The sequence below is a fragment of the Rattus rattus genome, chromosome 5 (assembly GCF_011064425.1).
Source record: "Rattus rattus isolate New Zealand chromosome 5, Rrattus_CSIRO_v1, whole genome shotgun sequence".
NCBI lineage: Eukaryota > Metazoa > Chordata > Mammalia > Rodentia > Muridae > Rattus > Rattus rattus.
The window spans coordinates 48,458,142-48,467,592 of record NC_046158.1 but is presented as its reverse complement, the minus strand read 5'-3'; the positions used below and the strand labels follow the sequence as shown (position 1 = coordinate 48,467,592).

The 9,451-nt window shown below is 46.7% G+C and overlaps 1 pseudogene; it reads right to left on the bottom strand.

Moving 5' to 3' along the window:
• Window positions 1–5,850: 5,850 nt before the first annotated feature.
• On the bottom strand, window positions 5,851–6,761 carry LOC116900192 (annotated as a pseudogene).
• Window positions 6,762–9,451: the final 2,690 nt, after the last annotated feature.

Genomic DNA, 9,451 nt, shown 5'->3' with positions numbered 1-9,451 from the left:
GAGTGGTGGCAGCGGTGGCAGCGGCAGCAGCGGCAGCAGCAGCTCCATGCAGTGGGCCAGGCCTGTGGACCGAGCCGCAATGCCATCCTCGTGGGCAAGGCAGGCTGGGCTGGTGGTGGCTCAACCAAGCCTCCATGTACTCCTTTGTCCACTGTGGCTGGGCTCCCATACCAATTGCCTGCTTCTCTCTGCTGTGCACACTGCTCTGTTCCGCTAACACATGACAGTATTGAAATCATGTAAGATGAGTGCAAGAGGGAAAGAGTCTGGTAAACAGAGCCCAGTTAATTTTAATTTTTAATATAGCGGGAGTGTGATTTTTTTTAAACTCTTAATTTTTAATTATCTTAGTAGATAAAAGAGTGTTTACGCAGCATGCAGGAGGCCTTGGGTTCAGTCCTCAGCATCATTGGGAAAAGAGGAGGAGGAGGAGAAAGAGGAGGAGGAAGAGAAGGAGAAGGAAGTGTAGAACAACTGTGAACTTTATAATAAACTAGATTCGGCATTTGTTGCAAGCCTGTGAGCCTAGCATCTGGAAGGTGGAGACATGGGGTCCTTCAGTACAAGATCATTCTAGGCTACATAGCAAGTTTGAGCTTGGATACCTGAGGCCTCAGCTCAAACAAGGCACACGATATTTTGGACTTCGAATGAATGTTCTTTTTTCAGTCATTTATTTATTTGCTTATTGTTTTGAGATGCAGCTCATTATGCGTGTAGCTGGCCTTAAACTTGTGATTCCCCTGCCTCCGTCTCTCCAGTGCTTGGATTAAATGCATGTGACCTGTAATTGTTTTCAAAGTCTGAAGAAACACGAGGGAGAGTAAAACCAGAGGGCTTAAATGTCTTAAACTTTACATCATGTCTACGTGATGAATTCTCTTTTGCTTGAGAAGAGATGGCAAGAAGTCTGATATTTTGAAATCACATTAAAACCAAGTTTCAGTGCCTTACACTCGGCCCTTGGGTAATTCATCTTGTTAAATGGGTCTGTGGAGGAGACAGCTTCCTTCAAACAGAATCATTTAGATGTCTAATTGGAGGGCAGATCCCTCTTTGGCCATTTTTGTGCGCAGAACACAGTCAACGCCAAGCCTCTCCGAGATTATTTACTTACTCCAGAGAATGAAAAGACGCCGTGGTCTGCGAACCACGGGGCCCTATTCTTTGCCTGTATATCATGTTGATCTCTCTTCGTTGTCTTCTTCTTTTTCTTTTAAAGGAAAAATCACAAGCATATATAAAAGTTTTTGATGAATAGAGCCTTACATTTTTAGGAGAAAATGGCTGGAGCAGTTTGGGGCTTGGGGCCGCCTGTTGCTCTTCAGTGAAAGCTTCCCACAGCCGTGGTTTTATTCTGCCACACGCTCAGTGCCAGGATTTACATGGCCACCATGGGGAGGACAGCTGGATTTAGCATAAAGAAGAATAACCACCTTTTCCCTGGGGAGAGACAAAAAGGATAAGGTACAGAGACAACATTATCGGGAATTATATTTCTGCTCAGTCCTTTTATTCCTCCGAATCCTGGATTCTGTTGCAAATAACAAAAGCAAGAAACTAGTTGGCCTAGAGCCAAGGTCTGGGATTGTGGAGGATGAGTCAGCCCTCACCGTCTGAAGGTTTTGCATCCGGGAATCAATCAATCATAGGCTGAAAACGTTTTGGTTTTTGTTTGTTTGTTTTTGTTTTTGTTTTTTTTTTAGACTACATCTGTACTGAGCGTGTAGATTTTTTCTTCCTTGCATAATTCTCTAAACAATACCGTATAACTACTAAGGTGGCATGCATATTTTATTGGGTACCACGAGTAATCAAGAGATGGCTTAACAGATACGGGAGGGTAAGCATCACTTACAAGGGACTTGAGCATCTTCAGATTCTCGTGTCTGTGGGGGCCTGGAATCTCCTATGGATGACAGTGAATTCATTATGAGAAGAAATGTGCCTATCAATGATAGTCCAGTATTATTTGGGTTTGTTGTTTGTTTATTGATATTGGCAAGAAGCATAAATTAGTAACGATCTGAATTAGAGGGGACAAGAAGAATTCTCTGAGAATTCTTCCTCAAGACGCAGAAGGTACTTTGCTTGTTTGGCTCTGTTGTTTGGCTGTATCTTGTAGTTGTGTTTTTAGAATATTTGTTACTCAGACATAGCTTTGCATTTTTTCTTATTTTACAGTTGTGTATTTATTTTGCCTGTGTATCAGGCATGGGGGGAGGGGCATATATGCGTCCACACATGTAGTGGTCAGATAACAGCTTATGAGATTCATCTCCCCACCCCCTCCACCACGTGGTACCTGGGATTTGAACTCAGGTAGGCAGGCTTGGCGGCTGACGCTAGTTTTGCATAGAAACCTTATTTACTGGAGACCTGACAAACACAGGTGAAGCCAATGGCTTCTCACTAGGTTCTTTGGGGTTTCCTAGCTACCACCCACACATAGAACTCTGCCGCCCACACATAGAACTCTGCGGCTTGCTCTAGATTAGCTTCTCTGTTACAGTGATAAAGCACTGACCGGAAGTGGTTTTGGGGAGGAAAGAGTTTGGTCTACACTTCCGCATTCCAGTCCATCATGAAGAGAAGCCAAGGCTGGAACTTGGGGCGGGAACCCAGAGGCAGGAACTGACACAGAGGCCGTGGAAGAATGCTGCTTATCCGCTGGCTTGCTCTGGCTTGCTCAGCTACCTCTCTTACACATCCTGCCACGACCACCTGCCGGGGACCTTACCTTCTGGGCCTGCTCCCACCAATTAGCAATAGAAAAAGAAAAAAGCCCGACAGACCCGCCCACGGGTCAAACTGCTGGACTCTTTAGTTGAGGCTCCCTCTTCCCAGGTGCGTCAGTTTGCCTGCCTAGATTAAACCCCACGTCACCCTGGAGCCTTTTATTCTTTTTCCGGGCTTAAGGGCTGGACCATCTAAATGGAAGTGGTGAGAAAGTTCACGAAATGTTGCAAAGGTCTTACTTAAGGTCTCTCGATTATAACATTTGCCATTAGATTTTTATGGCTTCTCTTTATCGGGTCGTTTAGCCTCAATTCACCAAGAATTTCTAACACAAAAATGACTGTTGGCTGGGATCTGGTAGCTCAAGACTATAATCCCAGCACTTGGGAGCTGAGGCCAGAGTAGTACTAAGTTCCAGGATAGCCTTGGCTACAGATGAAAGACTGCCTTTTTAAAAAACGGGGTGGAGAACACTATTAAACTTAGTTGCTTTTTAAAAATCTATTGGAGTAATATGTTTTCATCAGTAATATACTGAATAAAGGTGAATGCTGAATGGGCTTTGTAGTCGAATTAACTTTAGACAGGTTCTCGGTATGTAGACTAGGCTAGCCTAAAACTCACAGACACTGTCATGCTTCTGCCTCCTAAGTGATGGACTAAAGACATGCACACCATGCCCATCCTGGACTAACTGTATTATGGAAACAAGCCTAGCTCGGCTCTTATGAAGTAAGCTCTTATATGTTATATATTAATATATGATTTAATAAGTTATTATAATATAGTATACATAATACATGTAATATATTACTGGTTGGACAATACTTTAAGACTCCATGTGTGTGATATATGGTATGTGATATATATATATATATATATATATATATATATATATACACATATATATGGAGCGAAGGAGAGAGAATAGAAAAGGAGGGAGGGAGGGGGGAGGAATGGAGTTTTCTATGCACTCCATCTTGAATTCCTAGGCCAAGAGATTCCCCTGCCTCAGCTTCCTATGTTGACTTAAGATTTTTAAAGCAATTATATTTCCTTGGAAGCATTTCCATCCTGTCTTATCTGTGTGAGCTCCAGACTGCAGCAGCAGCAGGGGTGTTGCCATGGGTGGGGTATGAAGCCCCAATCTTGCTCTTACCTCAGCTCCTCACCCGACTGTGTCTTTGATATATTTTACTTAGTTTTTCTTTTCTTTTTTTTTTTCTCGGAGCTGGGGACCAAACCCAGGGCCTTGTGCTTGCTAGGCAAGCGCTCTACAGTTGAGCTAAATCCCCAACCCCTATTTTACTTAGTTTTTATGATTCCACCATAAAATGTTTATATACGTTTTAAAAAAACATTTCGAATATGCCTTGACCTCTGTAGCCTTTGCAATGTGTGTCTTGCGATTGTGTTTTTGCTGTAGCGTAGATCTGAAGTTATAGTTCATACGTTGTATGTCGGTAGTAGCAAACTTCCTCACTTACGAAGTCCATGTGTCTTTCTGTCTTCCTGCATAACAGTTTTTTCTGTGCGTGTCGTGGTGTGAAGACAGTCGGCAAACTTGGCTGTAGAGAGAGTCTGACCACAGCTTCTTAGCTGCCAGACGAGATTGGAACTGCACCTGCTTCATAAGCTCCTTATGGGATAAGAGGGGGCCGCTGTGTGGAGCGGAGCCAGGGCTCCACACGCTGCTGCTCCAGTGTCCTCGATTTTAAATCCCCTCTTCTGTAGGTTCAGAACTTGGATGCCCTTCCTGTCCACAGTGGTTCTTGGCCTTTTTGGGTCTTAGACTCCCTTGAGGTTCTTAGAGAGCTTCACCAGTGCTGCAGTCTGAATAGTTGTATCTTCTCAAAGTTCTCTTGGCTGCGTATGCATGTACCCCTGTGTGCATGTATGTACCCGTGTGTGCATGTATGTGGAGGCAGGAGGTTGCCATCGAGTGTCTGTCTCCATTGCATGCCAACTTACTTTCTGAGGCAGTCTCTCCCTGGACCTGGAGCTCATCAATTTGGATAAAAGTGCTGGCCAGCGAGCCTCAGGGGTCCCCGTACCTTTCCCTCTCCAGTGCTAACAGTAAGGTGTGTGCTGCAATGCCTACATGTTAACACCATCGCTGGAGATTGAACTCGGGTCCTGGGCAAGCACTTTACTGACTGGGCCGTCTTCAGCTCTTCAGAATCAAGTTTTGAAACCGCAGTTTTAGTTGTACGTGATCTTACCTCCAAGATGGTGGTATTAGGAGTCGAGGTCTATGGGAATCGACTAGATTTCATCAAAGACACAGAGTGTTTTTTTCTCCACTCCTGCCAATGTAAGGATGAAGAAAAAAACGTGCCATCTATGAACTGGGCAGTGAGCCCTCAGACACCAAATCTGCCAGCACCTTGGTCTTTGATTCAGTGTCCTGGACCATAAGAAACAAATTTCCATTGTTGATTCAGTGTCCTGGACCATAAGAAACAAATTTCCATTGTTTATAAACTGCAGCCTTCAGCTAGGAGCAGAAGCATATGTTTATAATCCCAGCACAAGGGTAGCAAGATCGCAAGTTCAAGGTTATCTTCAAATTACATAGTGAGTTCAAGGCCAGTCTCGGCTATACAATGAGTTAGGAGGCTAGCCTGGGCTACTAGAGGCCCTATTATAAAGACACCAAAAATAAGTAAACAACCACCTACCCAGTCTATATTTTGTTTTAGAAACGCAAAGTATCACCTATGCATGGATGCCCCCCAGCTTTTCTTACCTTGGGGATTTGGGGCTCATTCACTCTTGCCCTTGGTCTGATTCTCATGCCTGGGAGACCATCCCGAGCCTCTTGCTCTGTAGAGCCCAGACCTACAGACCAAACACCTAGAGTTTGTTTTTCTGTTGATTTTTTTTTTTTTGGAAGAGGGGGTGGGTTGCAGCAAACTTTATTGATGCTATTCAAGAGAGTAGGGAGGGCTCCCTAGGTTCTGCCTGTTATTATGGGGGTCTGGGATGGAAACTGTGAGGGAGATGCTCCATGTTGGGGGCTGAGTTGGGATGGGAACTCCTCGGCAAATGAGGATCTCTCTTTCTGCTCTCAATATCCTTGCTGGGCTGGGGTGGGTGGTCCAGGGTTTCTTACTCCTTGGAGGCCATGTAGGCCATGAGATCCGCCACCCTGTTGCTGTAGCCGTGTTCATTGTCATACCAGGAAAAGAGCTTTACAAAGTTGTCACTGAGAGCAATGCCAGCCCCAGCATCAAAGGTGGAAGAGTGGGAGTTGCTGTTGAAGTCGCAGGAGACTACCTGGTCCTCAGTGTAACGCAGGATGCCCTTTAGTGGGCCCTCGGACGCCTGCTTCACCACCTTCTTGATGTCATCATCCTTGGCAGGTTTCTCTAGGTGGCATGTCAGATCCACAACGGATACAATGGGGGTAGGAACATAAAAGGCCATGCCAGTGAGCTTCCCGTTCAGCTCTGGGATGACCTTGCCCACAGCCTTGGCAGCACCAGTGGATGCAGGGATGATGTTCTGGGCTACTTCACAGCCATCATGCCCCAGCTTTCCAGAGGGGCCGTCCACAGTGTTCTGAGTGGCAGTGATGGCATGAACCATGGCCATGAGCCCTTCCACAATGCCAAAGTTGTCATGGATGACCTTGGCCAGGGGGGCTAAGCAGTTGGTGGTGCAGGATGCATTGCTGACAATCTTGAGGGAGTTGTCATATTTCTCATGGTTCATACCCATCACAAACATGGAGGCAACAGCCAAAGGGGCAGAGATGATGACCCTTTTGGCCCCACCCTTCAAGTGAGCCCCAGCCTTCTCCATGGTGGTGAAGACACCAGCAGACTCCACGACATACTCAGCCCCAGCATCACCCCATTTGATGTTAGTGGGATCTCGCTCCTGGAAGATGGTGATGGGCTTCCCGCTGATGACAAGTTTCCTCTTCTCAGCCTTGACTGTGCCATTGAATTTGCCATGGGTAGAGTCCTACTGGAACATGTAGGCCATGGAGTTGAGGACATGAAAGGGTCATTGATGGCAACAATCTCCACTTTGCCAACTGCACAGCAGAAGGCAGCCCTGGTACCCAGGCAGCCAATATGACCAAATCCGTTCACACCGACCTTCACCATCTTGTTTACAGCAAGAGGCTGGCACTGCAGGAGAAGGTGTGGCTGTTTCTGGAACAGGGAGGAGCAGAGAGCCTTGTTGTTGTTTAATTGGTGTATGTTTGTTTATTTAGTTGGGTTTTGTTTTTGTTGTTGAGATAGGACATTCCTATGTAGCCCAGGCTAGTCTTGAACTGGGGCAGTCTCCCTGCCTCAGCTCCTCGGGTGTTGGATTATAGGTTAGTGCTATTTTCCTGTATTAACCCTGTATCTCAGGAGATGCTTGGGGTCCAGTCCTGTTACTATCAGTCACTCTAGCACAGGGTTTTTCAGCCTGAGCCTCAGAGCCATTTGTGGGTTGGAGCTCTCTTTAGCATCCCTAGTCATTAGATCACAAAACCACCTCCAGGTAACACCCACTACTCTAGATCATGAATGGTGTCCTGCGACTTCCACTTGAGTCCCACCCTCTGCTGACCCACCTCCCAATGTCAGACACAAGCCGCTATCCTAAACACAACCTTCCCCAGTTGGTCTCTATGGCTACATGCCTCCTTCTTGGAAGATGCAGCTGGGATCCTTGCAGCATCGCCTGTATGCTGAGCTGTGCCTGGCTTGCTGAACACTGTTCCTCAAAGACCAGTACCACAGTGCACAGCTAGCTTTCTACGGGGAAGGGGTGTGGCTGGTGTCTTTGTATCAGCTCTGTCCAGGTCCAGCTGGCTCTTCTGAGAGTGTCTGTATCATGAGACTATTTTTCTTAGGTTAGTAATCCCCTATCCCTGGTAGTTTCATTCGAGAGAGCCTGTCCTTTTCCGGAGTGGAGAGAGAGGTTTCTGCAGGGGATAATTTGCCCCAATCTACTGCACAATAAGACAGTCGGGAGTGAGAGGCAGAAACATGGAACTACAGCCAGAATAGGAGCAGCACAGAGGTGCAGAGCCTAATTAGAGAGCTTCGGGGCAGCAGAGTGGTGGTTGATTGACTGTCTGAGAGCTTGGTGGAGAGAGAGGAGCTCGGGAGAGAACATTGTGTGAGGCTATTACAGAGAACATAGCTGAGAACTGCGAGACCCGGGGAGCGGAGAGGGAAAGTACAGAACAAACTGTCCCTTGGACCTGACCCTGACCTGGTTAATTACAGTGCGGAAGAGGGCAGAGCCTGAAAGAACTTCCAGGGAACCAAGCTGACCCAGACAGCGGCATTAGGAGAAAGCCCATCACAGCAGACAGGAAATGGAATCCAATGACTTTACTGCCAGTTAGACTATTTTCCTGATTTTCTCAAGGGCTCGGGTTCTGATTTCTGTTGGATAGGCTGTCCTCCTGTTTATCACGGATGGCTCACACTAACACCTCCCTTCCCACACCCTCTTGCTTGCAGAAAGAGGCAAAGGAGGGGCTCTCATTGTCCCGAAAGGCCCAACCCAGAAGTTGCCCTATTATTTTGGTTTCCACTGCACTGTGAAAACTTACCCATAGGACCATACCATTTGGCCTTTCTGAGAAATGGCTCAGACTTCTAAAATCTGAAGGGTTTCTTTTCCTCAGGCTTCCTGTTTCCCTCCAAATTCAGTTTTCCCAAGCTGCTAAACCTACCAGGCAGATTCATGGCTGGAAAAAAACAGAAGAAAAAAAATGTAAAATGAGCCAAGATGAAATCCTCACACACTTAACTTTCATTATGTACCTAGAATAAAGAGGCCTCTTCATGCTCCCGGACAGGCAAAGTGATTCACTCTTATGCTGAGCTCCTTGACCAGCAGCCGTTCAGTCACTGCTGGGAACTACTGAGGAAGATTCCAAGGCAGTGTCACACCCATGACTGAAGGATGTGCCCAGGGTGCATTTGAGACTGCCCAGTGTCCCCACCATCCCCAGGCAGACTCATATCCCAGGCAATCAACTTGATCTGCAGGTGGAACAGAGAGACTTAGAACTTCACTGGGAGAGTGGTCCTTTGGCCAGACTGGAAAAGTCTCTGCACTGAGACTCTGCCTGAGTTAGGACTCAATTCCGAAGCATCGGGAGCTCAGTTGCTAGTCATTAAACTCTGGTGGACCTAGAGTCTGTGACTTTTAAAATCCCGGGATTTTAAAAGCAGTGTAGACAGATACAGAAAGCAGAAAACAGCTCCTGATACAAACTATTTTATTTTGTGCGTATTGTATGCTTGTGTGTATTGTATTCATGGGTGTGCACATATGTGCAGTGCACATGGAAGCCAGCGGTCAGGATCAGGTCTGTCTCCATCACTCTTCATGTACGCTGGTTGGTTTTTGTCATCCTGACACAAATTAGAGTCACGGGGAAGAAGGAAACTCAATTAGGAGTCACCTCCACCCGACTGGGTTGTGAGCATGTCAGAGAGGCATTTTCTTGACTGATGATGGGGAGGGTCCAGTACACTGTGGGCAGCGCATTACCTGGGCAGGCGGTCCAGGGTCCAGCAGGTTGAGCAAGTCAGTAAGCAGCACTCCTCCATGGCCTGGGCTTCAGCTGCTGCCTCCCGTCTTCTGCCCTGGCTGCCCTTGAGTCATGAACGGTCTCCACAGAAGCTCTTTCCTCCCCCAGGCTGAGGTTGGTCAGCCTCTTGTCACGACAACAGAAAGTAAACTT